A 15,662-nucleotide genomic window follows, 5' to 3' on the forward strand; every position below is an offset into this window, starting at 1 on the left:
ACAAGCAGCTGGTCGGCGCCGCAGAGTACAATCAGCTGGTCGGCATGTTGACTATGCTGGGCCTTTTCAAGGACAGCTCTTCTTGGTAGTAGTGGATAGCCACTCAAAATGGCTGGAAGTAATTCCGGTTCCTAATATGACTACTGCTAGGACCATCCAGGTGTTGAGAAAACTCTTTGCTACACATGGGCTACCTGATGTCGTGGTTTCAGATAATGGGGCTCAATTTACTGCTGCTGAGTTTCAGGTTTTCCTCAGAGCGAACCTAATCAGACATGCCACATCTGCACCTTTCCACCCATCGTCGAACGGGCAAGCTGAACGAATGGTGAGGACAACCAAGGACGCCCCCAAGTGCATCATCACAGGGGACTGGCATCATAGACTGGCGGACTTTTTACTCTGCCAACACTCTGCACCCTGCACAGCCACAGGTAAAAGTCCGGTGGAGCTTCGTTGGGGTAGACGACTCATCACTAAACTAGGCAGACTTCATCCAGACAGAGTGGCATCAGATGCTTCTCAACCCAAACCCCGAGGGGGCTACAGACTGGTGATTTGGTCTGGGCCAGAAATTATGGGCCCGGACACTTGTGGGTCCCAGGACAGGTGGTTGACAAAACTGGACCCCTATCTTACACAGTAGGGGTGGAGGGAGGGTGACTGGTCAGACGGCATGTTGACCAGTTAAGGAAAAGATTTCCAGAACGGTCACTGAGTGAGAACCTTGGCACAAGCTCCTCCCGTAGTTCTCCAGCTGGCACACAAGTTAGCTCTCATCCGTACCACCAGTATTTTCAGCACACAGCGGAATTCGAGTCCGAGGAGGACCAAGACAACTCTGAGGTGCAACATGGGACCCCTGATCAGTCGGATCAGCCATGCATCAGTGACAGCTGTGCTCACTCTGCTCCAAGTCTTGACTCTGGGGTGGGCCAACCTGGAGAGGCCAGCCAGAGTAGTTCTCTGTCTTCAAATTCTGCAGCACAGGAGAGCATGTTCTGTACCAGCCTGCTACCGGCCTTGCAGAAAAGGCAACCCCTTTACAGACGGCAAGAGGCTGGAATACGTCTGCCAAATTTATTACAAAAACAAACAAGACACGAACCAAGATACCAGAGCTTTGAAACACTATCTGAGTGGTTGCTTTCAGCAAACCAGCCCTCCCCACACAAGTCCTTTATAAAGAGTTCAGGGCGTGGCTTCTCTCTCCCTCCTTCCGAGAAGCCCCATTGCCTTCCTCTGTTTACTCCTACTTGACTGCCTCCTGCGTCGGGCGTCCTTGAACAGGGCCATCTTCATCCACGCTGTCAGGCTCACACAGCTGGGTCTCCACCAGGTGGGAGGGGCCTGGCTGGGGGCTCTGCGGAGCCTCAAAGCCATCATCAGCAAGTTCTTCAACACCCTCCTCCTCCCCCTCATCTGAGTCATCCGACCCAACTGCCGAACCCACAGGCTGACCCTGAATCACAACAGAGCATGAATTCACATGGTATGCCAGATAAGCAGGTAGACCACAAAGTGGTTGGAACTCCAAGGCGTTCCTCACAGCCACACAAACCTCCTGCATACCTTACAGACTATGTTGTTAAATAAAGGTCAATTATGTAAAATGATTACCAGTTCTTAGGCATGCCTGCTCATTTAAGATATTTTTGATTCTTTTGTTAATCAACACAAGAGTTGTGATGCACTGCATACTGAAAAGGGATTAACAGAGGGTGAGTCTTTTCATCGAGATGTTCTTTAATTTCTTTGTAGCTATCATAAGGTACTGTTAGGTACTGTAACACTACTGGCAGAACAGCAGAACTGTCATTAGTCTCATTGCATGCAGTTGTGCATAACACGTCTGAGAAGGTCGCATTATGAATCTACTACCTTGAATGGGGTCAAACATTCACTTATATATTGGAAGTTGGGAGTGAATTGAATTCTTTAAACTTGTAAGGGTTATATTATTTGTTCTTAAAGGGGGGAGGGGTGTTATGTACTGAGCTTTTGGGGGGTTAATCACGTGTGCTGCTGGAGAACTAACGGTTCTCCAGCAACCCAGACAGGACGTCTCCAGTCCTGGCAGCAGTTAACGTGGCGGGAATAATGGGTTCAATCTGATTGGTTGTTCAGAGCATGTGGACTATATATATTGTGCAATGTTACCCCAAAGCCCCAGTACAGTACAGTCTGAGTTACAATAAAGCTATGATTGTTCTGTACTCATCTGCCTGGCGTCTTTCCTGCTCTTCAGAACCCACAACACAACACCAACTGTCTTCTTTCTGTCATAGCTGATGCAGACTGGTCCTCCCCCTATATTCAAAGCATTTCATGCAGGAGTGCAGCATGGATATCAGTAATACATGGCAACCAATGCAAGATCCATCATTTCCGGACATGATCACAACTGGCATGAGGAATCCCAGCTGATAAAAAATGTTCCTAATGCTAAAGCCTGCTTGTCCAGTTAGTGAAAATTTTACTCATGGTCATTCAAGTAGAGTTCAACTATAACTAAAGACCAGGTGTAGCCTTTCTGGAATACTTACAGTAGTTCTCTGAAGCAAAATGTTAAACAAGTTTTTGTCTCAACTTGTTAACTTTTACCTATTTCAAGCAATTTCTAAACTAGTCAGGAGGCTTTATAAGCTTTCCCAGGACACATGGAAGGAACTAAAATATAGAAACAAATATATAATCGGCACAGTGACAATACTTCAGTCCCAACCTCTGGATGACTTCCTCATGGTTTCATGTAAATGTTAAAAACAGATGGACACCGCAGGATCCTGGTGAGGAAGAATAGAAATTCCACATACTGCTTTTGGACACTTTTCCACAGGAAGGACAAGCACCACTGGGATTGATACCGTGTCTCCAACTCCAGAAGGAAAACAGAATCAGTGCTAGAAACCTGTGTAGACAGGACCAGAAGATTAAAAAACATTGTGTATACGTTTTTCACCAGAGCTGTTTATGTCCTCTTTCCAGGTCTGAAGCTGATTAGAAGGGAATGAAATAAACAGTCAACATCTGACAACTAGATCTGCTGATTATATGTTCCTGAAAACAAAACAGGTTTGTCAGCTAAATATGGTGATACACAATGGTGCTGTTCCACTCTATTTCAGAAGAATATTAATTTGGATCCTTTTCAGATCATGAGGAGCCCCAGAGCAAAGACAATACTTCCATCTGATAGCTTCTTCCCAGGCTGATTTTCCCTATAAATGTCTTAAGGTGTGTGAGCCATGAAGGGTTGCCTCCATTTTGGAGCTGATTTCTGTTCTCATGAGATTCAGTCTTTTCCTAATTTAAACCTCCCCCACCACTCAATTTTCTCCTCAACCCACAATCCCTACCTCCACTCCCCCCCCTCCCCAGAATTAGCAATGAAGATATGCACGCGGCTTCCTTGCACAGCAAGGGGCAGCTGCAGCTGTGTATCCGTGTATTCAGAAAGAGGCCCTGTGTCCCGGATGCTACACATGGGAAGAAGCAGGAAACCGTTAGCCTGTGGTCTGGGGTCAGGGGGGAGCCAAACAGAAATTGGCTGAGGAAGAGACAGTGTGGTGGGCTCTGTTGGTTTCAAACATGCTGTGATGTGCAAAGATAGCAGGCTTCTGTTCAACCCATCTCTTCTGCAGCTGTTTGGGAAGGGAGCCTCTGTGGTATAAACCTGGGCTATTTTTGACTCTGCTGGGAGGTGGTGAGAAGACTTAACAGCCAGAAAAGTGAGGGCTGATTAACACTGTTGAACACCCTGAGCTTAGGGAATGAGCCCCCAACCACAGCAACGTTTGGAAGATGAAGTGCCCTTATGCTAATTGTGTAAAGGTGATTCCAGACATTGCGAGTAAGATGATCTTGTTAATGAGAAAAGAACATTCCAGGAGCCATCCTGTTCAGATGCCTTTTAAAGCAACAGCACATTTAGACGGGGATAATGTTAGAGGAACCAGGGTAGTTTATAAGGTTAAGCAATTGTTGAGCAATCAAATACATTCATACAGCATCCTTAAACAGACACATGCATCTATACACAACACAACATAATGCTCATGAAGCAATGCAGGTTCACACACGGGGCTATGAAACAACTGAAACTGCTTTGGAGAGAGTCAAGCCATATTGCCCATCCAACTAAGGTTTAAGCTGGATTTGCTTCACCTTTGAACAAAATGGACAGCCTGGAGTGTGCCTTGATGCACCTAGTCCCTAAGGTGGATGGAGAAAACTTCTCCTTTTCAGTTTTTGGGAGTATTTAAAGGCAAAATGAATGCTTTATGTCTTGCTCTTTAACCCTAAAAAGGTAAAGGTAAAGGTTCCCCTGTACATGTATGCTAGTCATTTCTGACTCTAGGGGCCGGTGCTCATCTCTGTTTCAAAGCCGAAGAGCCAGCACTTGTCCAAGGATGTCTCCGTGGTCATGTGGCCGGCATGACTAGATGCCAAAGGCGCACGGAACGCTGTTACCTTCCCACCATAGTGGTCCCTATTTTTCTACTTGCATTTTTACGTGCTCTCGAACTGCTAGGTTGGCAGAAGCTGGGACGAGTAACAGGCGCTCACTTTGCTACGCGGCACTCGGGATTCGACCCGCCAAACTGCCGACCTTCTGATCGACAAGCTCAGCGTCCTAACCCACTGAGCCACCGCGTCCCTTTCTTTAACCCTGCCCCCCCAAATCAGGATGATGTATTTCTGATGAGGGGGTTAATGGGTTGAAAAGCTAAAGCAGCTACTTCTCTCAAGTCTCCAAAATTTAAAAATACCCCTCCCCACTTGGTATTTAGGGAAAGGGAGGGAAACAGAACCCTCTATGGAGCAGTTCACATGTTTCCATCCGTATTTGTATTCTGAGAATCTGAAAGTGCAACTTAGCCCCTTTTGTGCCACCCTAAACTGGGTCTCTGCTTATAATATAATCATTCAGTAAAAAGGTATTCATCATTTTACACACATTTGCTGGAATGGATGACAAATATGCAAAGCAGGGTTTGAACTTTAGGGCAGTGTTTCCTTTTAGACGGTCCAATGTTCTACAACTCTCTGAAGACTGGTGGAGAATTCTTCTCCTGAGGCATCTGGAAGGCATCTGGCTGACTTGAGCTTCTCAAACCATTAAAACCATAACACTTGCAGTTCATTGCAAGTGCTCAGGTTTGCCTTCACCAGCTCTGCACTTCGTGCTTCACGCCACAATTACAGCAGTAAGTATATTTCTTAAGTGTTATCTTCACTAAGGAGAGCGTCCACTGCCTCTGAGAAGCTGACAGTACATCTGGAACATGTATGGAGTGGCTATAAAAAAACCCTCCAAAAAGGTGCCAAGTGCAGAATAAACTTTATTTGCTTTCTATGGAGATTCTCAGTCATCCAGATCATAGTTATCCCAAAGAGTTGTGATTGTAAATCAAGCCACCTGCTTGATTTTTAAAAATGAAACCAAATGAAGGCAAAAGGTCTTCAAAGAAAAACAAGAAAGTCCTTGTGAAAAAGCATCTTGGGATTTATTTGCTTTCATTTTTAAAAATCAAGCAGGCGGCTTCATTTACAGTCAAAACTCTTATTACTTTATAAAATGTAATTAATCAAAATAACAATAAGATATAATAATTTGCAGATAGTAAGAACTAGCTGAGGCTGAAATATGAACCTGAGCACTGATACTCCTTCCCCCATTTCCTATTAATCATAAATTTCATTTCCCTTGAATGAAAATACATACTTTTTCCCCAAGCATATGCTGCCCTCTTGTGCCAGACCTGGGGATTTGATAGCTTATTACAGCTTACAATGTTTCATTGGTGATGGAATTAAATTGGCATCATACTTTGGCTATAAGCTGCATTATTAACATGGGCCAAACAAAAGGTCTTCTTTACTAGATCCCCACTTTCCTTCCATCTAAAGCTCTCTGGCTTCTAGAGATCCCGAAGTCTTTTAAAAATATGCTTACAAGTGAGGCTTTGATCAGCCAATCCTCTCCCAGAAAATTTTGTGGTCCAGTCATAGTCTACTATTTATTTTACAACCATCATCTTGAGATCAAGGGCAATTCCTCACAGGTCTATAAGCTTACATTTCTCCTATTCTTGAGCATGCATAAAAGTAGTCCAACATAAATTGCATTTTTCCCTAAGGCTGGAGAACACTATTAGCCTTACAGGTTTAATTACTGGTAGTCTGTGACTTATGACCACAATTTGAGCCCAAAATTTCGGTTGCTAAGTGAGACATTTGTTAATTGAATTTGGCCCTATTTAATGACCTGTCTTGCTACAGCTGTTAAGTGAATCACTGCAGTTGCTAAGTTAGTAACACAGTTTTGAAGTGACTCTGGTTTCCCCACTGACTTTGATCAGAAGGTGATCACAGGACCCCAAGACACTGCAACTATCATAAATATGAACCAGTTGCCAAGCACCCAAATTTTAATCACATGACCATAGGACTGCTGAAATGGTCATGTGAAAAATGGTCATAAATCATTTTTTTCAGTGCTGGTGTAATTTTGAATGGTCACTAAACGAAAGGCTGTAAGTTGAGGACTACCTGTAATACAAAGTAGTTTCAAGAAAGTGATTGGTGGGTTCCCAGGCTTTCTTTCCTTTCACCATCTCTTGCAAGGAGAAAATCAGCCACCAATTGATCTGCCAAACACTGCAAGATTGGGGGATTCCATGCATCTGCCTGAGATGGAAGATGTCAAGTTACCCAGGTGAACATGATTCTCTCTATTGGTTGCTTTGATTTGGGAATGACAGTGTTCTAGATAAGCAATATTCCTGTACCCACAAGTATTTCAGCCAACAGGTCAGCTGACAGGACTGGTGCATGAAGGAGCAAGAGTATCCACCTCATTTCATCTTAGGCCCCTCCTGCACTCCATTAACTTGCCAAGAGTAATGTGTAGTTTTCCTTTGTCTCAACAATTCTGACCTTCCAAGCAACGAAGAGGCTATGTTTACAAAAAGCTCAAGAGCAAAAGGAAAATGGGAACGAGTCCTGTCCATGACTTCACTCCCAATTATCCCAAACCAATGAGGTGCTGCATGGGGATTACAGCACTTATAGCAAGGGATGGTGACCAGCCTTGACCGGCAGCCCCGAGAAGGATCCCTTGCACTATACAAAAATAATGTTTGAGTAGGCAAAATGATGCCACCTTCCTGAAGGCATATCAAAACTCTTGTGAGCAGAAGCAGCTGCAAATCTATAATTGCCCCCATTTGGGATGGAAACAACAAGGAAACATTGTCAGCATCTGGCTCCCTTTCTTGGGTTAAATGAACCAGAGGGACAATAATTCTTTTTTTAGAGACAGGTCTATCAGCCTTTCCCAAGATTGTAAACATATATTTTAACAAGAAGTAAAGAAGTGTACTGGTTTTCCAGAAGATAAGTATGCCTGTGGAAAACAGGAGACTGTGTGTAATGTTTACTTGAAAACTGCCGGCCCGCGGAAGTTGCGCCCACCCCATTGCCGGCAATGTCAAAACTGTCCCGACACGTTGCACGATGTCACATGACGTCACGAGTTTGACATGTCTGCATTAATGGGTGTGCCTGACAATCTAGTCCCAAACAAGAAACATCCCTCTCTAAGTGAGGGTTTGAACCAGGTGATAAGCATAAGCATGTCACTTTTATCCCTCAAAATATCTCTCTGGTTTTGCATGTTTCTAGATACTTTCTTGCATCACATCTTCTGAAACTTTTTCCAGCAATTGGCTCATCCAATTCCTGGAAAATCTGATGAGCCATTTCCTTGGCAGGTTGTTTTTGCATTGCTTTTCCCCTCCAGCCTTAGGCAGCACTTAAATATGAGGTCCTGAGAGTGAAGAAATTGTAAAGAAATTGTAAAAAGGCTCACATTTTTAAATGGTGGCTTCTCCAAGTGTTTCCTGCCCACCAGCACAGGGCTAGATGTTCATGTGTACAGGCTGTGTACAGGCTTCAAAACAAATTCTTGGTCTGTAGTCTATTTAGGAGGTGTGCTAGGTTACCCCTGTTCCTGGGAAATGACTTATGGTAGCTACCAAGCATCTTAGAACCTTGGAGGTCATTGGGGAAAAGAAGCATGGACCCTACACTGCTTATATTTCTGAAAAACACATGACATTAAAGCTGTAACACTTGGAAGCATGTCACTCAGACAAGTCAGCCATCAAAGGGCACATAGAGATAAACAACATCTACATGCCATTCAAAACATAGAACATAGAACAACTTGTCTCACTTAGCAAGGGAAATTTGGGGCTCCATTGTGGTCATAAGTTGAGGATTACCTGTAATTGATTATCATTGAAGATGGCAGACATGGAGCCAATGGTGGGATTCAAATACTTGAACAACCAGTTCCAGGGCTTTTTTTCTCATTGAACGCTCAGAACGGCGTTCCGGCACCTTTTTTTTTTTTTAAAAAAAAAGCTCCCTCTGAAAGCGTATTGCAGGGCTAGGCAATCTTGGCCTTTTTTATGACTTGTGGACTTCAACTCCCAGAAATCCTGAGCCAGCCATGCTGAGGGGAAAGGGAGAGGTTTCCAAGCTAAGCCATGCTGGCTCAGGAATTCTGGGAGTTGAAGTCCTTCAGTCATAAAAGAGCCTGCACTAGAGGAGGACATTAAAATTATTTACAAGGTTACTTCTTTGGGAACTAAACTTTTAGAATCTAAAACAGCTAATTCAAAAAAGCCAACAAGAAAGAACCTCACATTTTTCATCTGCTTCTGTCTTTTGGAAGGTAAAATTAGATAACAAAATAATCTATTTCCTATGGTAACATCTCTGCAATGAAATCAATAAAGGTAACAGGAAAGAAATGAGAAACATTTTTCTCAATGTAATATGTCTAATTTAGTTGATGCTAGAAAAAAATAGTATCTTTTGTATATACTCTTGAAAACTATTTTGAATCTAACTATTTATTACAACTAAACCACTTTAAATTAAACAATTCTTAAGAATGAAATATTCTTAATTTGGACTTTACTTTTACTGTTTGGACTGTTGTGTGTTTTGAAAAATAGATTATTTAGAATCTAGTTATGTTGCACTTCAGTCTTTAAATAATTAACCTAGTATATACATAACAGTGTATGATGTTTTCCATGGTGAGCTTAACATCAATAACAATATTTATTAAAAAGGCTAAAATAATTTCTGGTGGTATTATCTGTACATGAAAATTTTGTTTAGTCACAATCTTTCACTTTTCACATTCTGGAAAAGCAGTGGTCATGTATCCTAGCAAAAGATGTTACATATGTGCATAAGCGTAGTCAGTAGCATATGCCTTTTTAAAAATATCAAACATGCAAAGAAACAAAAATAAGTCCAAAATATCTGTATTACATCCAGAAATGCCAACTTTGCAACCAATATTTCTCATCCATAACTATGGCACCCTAAAGATACCTGCATACATGCAAATGCTTCTCTGGGATCAGTAACGCAGCAGGGATTGCTTTTTCCTTCCAGTAACAGATTGCTGGGAAATACCAAACATGGCCTTAAGTATTCCAATGTTTGTTACAAATTTTTCTGGATGTGGTTGGAAAGAGGCCTAGAAATGCCAGCACAAATATATCACACTTGCTGAACGTGCACACGCAACTAATTACAATCTTCAATTATATGTGATATATCCAGGGCTTTTTTCCCCATAGAACACTCAGAACGGCGTTCCGGCACCTGTTTGCACGCACACAAAAAAAGCTGAAGGAAACTGTTCCAGAGAGCCAAATTCTCCTCAGGCATCCAGGTTGCAGAGCAGCAGAATGCATCGCAGTGACAGGCCTTCAGATGGCTCAAATCGAAGGAAATGTGATCCATACAGGCTAATTTAAAAGTGGGAGGGTAAGAAGGGCCAATTGTGAACAGGTTGCTTAGCAACCTGCTTAAACAATCTGTAACTTTCAGCTCCTGGTGCCTTGCCTTTTTTAAGCTGGGAAGTTGAAAAAAAAGGCTAAAAAGAAGGCAATAGAGTGCTATCAAGGAAAATGTATAGATATAGCCAGCAGACGTTTAGGGAACCTTTATCTTTCATACACTGTTCAAATTTTGTTTTAATGCCATGGTGATACACAATCAAATGTAGTCAGTCTTTTTTTTTAATCCCAAAGCATCTGTTCGTTAAATACAGTATAACAAAGTTTTGGATGATGGAATTATTTTTTTATGTAAGGATAACTAATGATAATAGCTCTTAAATCTGTTATTTTATTTTTGCACAAAAAATTGTATAATTTGTATTTGCATTCATTTACAAATAGAATATGTTGTTAAAATGTATTGGTGTTGAAATAATTAGTGCACTCATATACCTAAAACCAGTTTATTGCATTTGGCAATTGTACTAAAAAAATCTCATTGTCAACCAATATAATTCATTTAATTTGAAATCAAGTGAAAAATTGATTTAAATTATTTTATTAAAACAAATCAATTCTTTTATAAGAAGTTGCCTCAAACAAAATGAGTTTGACATGCCTGCTCTAGATAGTTGAATGCTCCAAAATAAATTCTAGACCAGGCCTGTACATGCAGCCTACCAAGCACCCTTGGACAGAGCACAGACTTTTTTTTAAAAAAAAGTAATAAAATCACCACCACTGCCCTGAAAGTCATGTTGCCTAGTGCCTCCATGGCTTACCATGACCACAAACTCCAACACTGTAGATGCTCCTCTAGTCACCAAATCATTGATTAGCCCACCAGCATTCCTTTGCAGACCACAAAGATTTTTAATTTATCAGTGTGGGCCTTTCCCTTCTACAAGTTGCACAGACCTCTTCTAGATTTTCCTCTTCCCTTTCCTTGGTCTGTCATTGAGCAAGAATTGACTTTGTAGGGAAGCATATTATCATTTGATGTATATTTAACATATGTTCTACCTTTATTTACCAATTACATAATATTTGTATGCAATCCACATGGCGAGGTTTGGGGCAACTTACAATATTTTTAAAATCATAAGATTAAAACATAAAAGCAGGGCTTTTTTTCTCATAGAATGCTCAGAATGGCGTTCCGGCACCCTTTTTTTGCACACACACACACACACAAAAGCTTTTGCACAAGCTATGCTACTCCCTCTACTGGCTTTCAAAAGCCTATTGCCTTTCGAAAGCCAATAGGAATTGCTGCTGAGCGTGCCAAAAGACCTGGCCAGCAAATGTTGCACTGGCAAGATGTCTGCAGCGAAGGCAAGTTGGCAGGAACTTTGCATCCCTCCCTGCTGCCCAACCACACCATCTCAACTAGGTAAGTAAGAGAGGACAAAGAGTGGGAGGTGGGTTCTGCGGAGTCCATGTGCACTCCTTCTTGTCCTCACCCGTGTCACCCAGGCTAATGGCCTACCTGGTGCTGGACCTGTGCCACTGTCGCCTTGCCCCGCGTGCCTAAGTGGTCTCCCTGCATTGCCTGGCCCGCACCACCTCCGCCACCCGCCCCGTGCAGCCCCGCCATATAGAGCAGGCCCTGCTACTCCCACAGCACCAGCCGCGCTGGCTCTGGCCCTGGGGGGCAGCCCACCACCAACACCACTCACACCCATGACCGCAGCAGCACCGCCCCCCACCCCCCTGCCTCCTGCGTCCACCAAGATGAGAGTTCCGGCACCTTTTTTTTTTAAAGCACTAACCAGTTTAATTATGTGATGCAGGCCTAACCCTAACCCTAGGCCTCCAATGCCTAGTATGGATTTCCAGAAGTGGCATCATGCACTTCCGGTGGGCCATTCTAGGCCTGGGAGGCCTCCTCCAGGCCTCCCAGGCCTAGAACGGACTTCTGGAAGTGGTAACCATGCACTTCCGGTGGGCTGTTCTAGGCCAGACCTAGACTGGACTTCCAGAAGCCAACCAGTTCTCCTAATTCAGGTAAATTTAGCTACCAGTTCTCCTGAACCGGTGCGAAATGGCTAAATCCTACCACTGAACTAGAGGTTGTATTGCCCCCTCTCTTTTGGCCTTTTGGAAGGGTATGAAAACTTGGGTTTGCTGGTTGGCCTGAGGCCCTGGGGGGTGGTACCCCCCAGTGGAGGTGGCTGATGGGGTAAGAAGACCTCATCCCCATCCTGTCAGTCTCTTAGCTCTCTTAGTTTCAGTTTTAGTAGAGTTTTTAATAATTACTCTAACTTTTGTTCAGTGGCAGGGTTCCCTTTGCATTGAAGCCTAAAATTGCTGTGGAACTAGACAAGCTGGTACAGCAGGCAGTGCTCCAACCGGTGGACTTTAGCCAGTGGGAGACTCCAATAGTGAGCCCAGTTAAGCCTAATGGGGACATCTGCATCTGTACAGACTACAAGTGCACCATAAACAAGGCACTACAGCAGCATGCTTACCCTGTACCAGTAGTGAGCCACATCCTCGCTTTGCTCCAGGGAGGCCAAATCTTTGCTAAGTTAGACCTCGCCCAAGCTTACCAGCAGCTACCGGTAGACAATGCTACTGCAGAAACACAAACAATTGTCACACACAGAGGTGCATTCCGAGTACGCCGCTTGCAGTTTGGGGTAAGTGTAGCACCAGGGTTGTTCCAAAGTATTATGGAACAAACACTGAAGAACATTCCCGGCGTCTGCCTGTATTTTGATGACGTCCTGATCACAGGGGAATCAGTGGCAGTCCTGGTGGAACGTCTCCGTGCAGTACTCCAACGTTTCCACGAGGCAGGCCTAAAACTCAAGAAGGAAAAGTGCCAGATAGGCATGGAATCCACAGAATTCCTGGGTTTCTGCATCAATGCTGCTGGAATCCACCCATCTGACACAAAGCTAAAGGCAATTGAGCAAACCCCCACACCAAAATCCAAGGGAGAGCTACAAGCATTCCTGGACTTGGTCAATTTTTACCACTCCTTCTTACTGCATAAGGCTGCCCTGGCAGAACTGCTACACCGCCTACTGGACAAAAAAATGCCCTGGGTCTGCTCACGCACCCAAGACAAAGCGTTCAAGGTGGTAAAATCATTATTATCCTCGGACTCCGTCCTAGCTCATTTCAACGAACACCTACCACCTGTGACACTTCGCCATACAGCATTGGGGCAGTACTAAGCCAGTTGGTAGAGAGGCCCCCATTGCATACTATTCTAGAATGTTATCATCGGCTGAAAGAAACTATGCCCAAATAGACAAAGAAGCCCTCACCATAGTGGCTGGCATTAAGAAGTTCCACAACTTCTTATATGGACGAACCTTCACCATCTTTACAGACCACAAACCTCTGCTTGGTCTCTTCAGAGCAGAGAAACAGACACCACAGATCCTGTCCCCGCGAATGCTATGATGGTCCATTTTCATGGCTGCATACTCGTACCAGCTAGTCCAGAAGCTGGGTAAGGAAATGGGCCACACCGATGCTGTCAGCCGACTGCCTTTACCTCAGACTGATCTGGACCTAGACCCAGCTTGTTGTATCCTGGTGATCCAGGACCTGCCTGAAGCACCCCTACATGCAGGGGATGTTGCAGCTGAAATCACCATGGACAGAACGTTTAGCCGCGTTCTCAACTGGGTGTCAACTGGGATGGCCAGAGACCCAGCCAGGCCCTGAGTTCCATCACTACGCTTCTCAGAAAAATGAATTGTCAACCCACAAGGGATATGCTGTGTGGCAGCAGGGTCATCATTCCACCCAGTCTTTGCTCCAGGGTGTTGGATTCCTTACACAAGAGGCACCCAGGAATTGTTCGAATGAAGGCTCTAGCCAGGAGCTACTTGTGGTGGCCAGGCCTGGACAAGGACATTGAGAATCAAGTAAGGAGTTGCCAGGCCTGCCAAGAAACCCGACCAGAGATGCCACAAGCACCAGTGCACCGCTGGAAAACCATGCACGCCCCATGGTCTCACATGCACATTTACTTTGCAGGCCCCTTCCAAGGGCAGGTGTTCCTAATTGTAGTAGACAGTTATTGCAAGTGGTTGGAAGTGGCACCGGTCTCATTGATGACAACAACCAAGGTCATCCAAGAGTTGTGCCAGCTATTTGCCACACATGGTCTGCCAGATGTAATCGTGTCCGACAATGGGGCACAATTCATGGCAGGAGAGTTTCAATCTTTCCTCAACGCCAACATGATTCGGCACATAACATCCACTCCATTCCATCCTGCGACCAACAGTCAGGCCGAACGAATGGTCAGGACCACAAAGGAGGCGCTCAAGTGGATGACGACTGGGGACAGGAATCACCACCTGGCAAACTTTCTCCTGTGTCAACACACAACTCCCAGTACAGCAACAGGTTGCAGCCCAGGGGAGCTTAGGTGGGGCCGCCGGCTCAGCACAAACTCAACCAACGTCACCCAGACAGAGTAGTAGCAGAGACGGCTCAACCAAAGCCCCCCAGGAACTTACAGCTGGGTGAATTGGTCTGGGCCAGGAACTATGGAATTGGGGCACCTTGGGTGGCAGCTAGGGTAACTAAGATAATAGGGCCCTTGTCATACGAGGTTGTTCTGGAAAATGATTGTATGGTCAGATGCCACATTGATCAGTTATGGTGTTGGCAGGCTGGGCCAGTCCCGGGTGAGGATCCCGAGGTTTTATCAGACACACAAGAGAACTGTTTTCCTTTGAGTTTGCCTTCATCACCCGTGGCCACCTCCAGGGAAATGGAGGTACTAAGGGCCGTAGAGCCACCAACACTCATGGGCAACCTAAATGGCCATCACGACTCTGTTCAACTGCAGATTTTATTTATTTATTTATTTATTATGGGACTTATATGCCGCCCTATCTCCCGAAGGACTCAGGGCAGCTAACAACAATAAAATACAGAATACAAATATTAAAAAAAATAAACTATCACAAAGCCCCACTAAAACCAATAAAAACATTAAAAACATAATTAAAAACCCTTATCATCAGTCCAGGTCGGCCTGTTGGAAAACGTATGTCTTGAGGTTACGACAAAAGGACCAGAGATCTGGGGCTATCCGGAACTCCCGGGGGAGCTGATTCCACAAGGCAGGTGCCCCCACAGAGAAGGCCCTCCCCCTGGGGGTCGCCAGCTGACATTGTCTGGCGAATGGCACCCTGAGGAGGCCCTCTCTGTGTGAGCGCATAGGGCGATGGGAAGTCGTTCCTGGCAGCAGACGGTCCTGCAAGTAACCCGGGCCTAAGCCATGTAGGGCTTTATAGGTAAGAACCAGCACCTTGAATCTCACTCGGAGGGCAACCGGTAACCAATGCAGCTCACGCAGGAGGGGTGTAATATGGGAGTATCGGGATGCTCCCATCACAACCTGCGCGGCTGCATTCTGCACCAGCTGAAGCCTCTGAGTGGTCTTCAAGGGCAGCCCCATGTAGAGACCATTGCAGTAATTATGTGGGAGGTAATGAGCGCATGAGTGACCGTATGTAAAGCATCTTGGTCCAGATAGGGGTGCAACTGGCGCACCAGGAGAACCTGGGCAAATGCCCCCCTGGCCATGACTCCTATGTGATCTTCTAAACTGATTCGTGCATCCAGGAGGACGCCTAAGATGCACGCCCTATCAACGGGAGGCAACACCTCTCCCCCCATAACCAAAGATGGTAAATTTTGGACTGCACGAGATGCTGATACGTAAAGCCACTCAGTCTTGGCCAGGTTGAGTTGGAGCCTGTTCTTCCCTGTCCAGATTCGTACCGCTTCCAGGTAACGGGACATCAC

This window comes from Vipera berus, assembly GCF_964194415.1.
Source record: "Vipera berus genome assembly, chromosome: 2".
Taxonomy (NCBI): Eukaryota; Metazoa; Chordata; class Lepidosauria; order Squamata; family Viperidae; genus Vipera; species Vipera berus.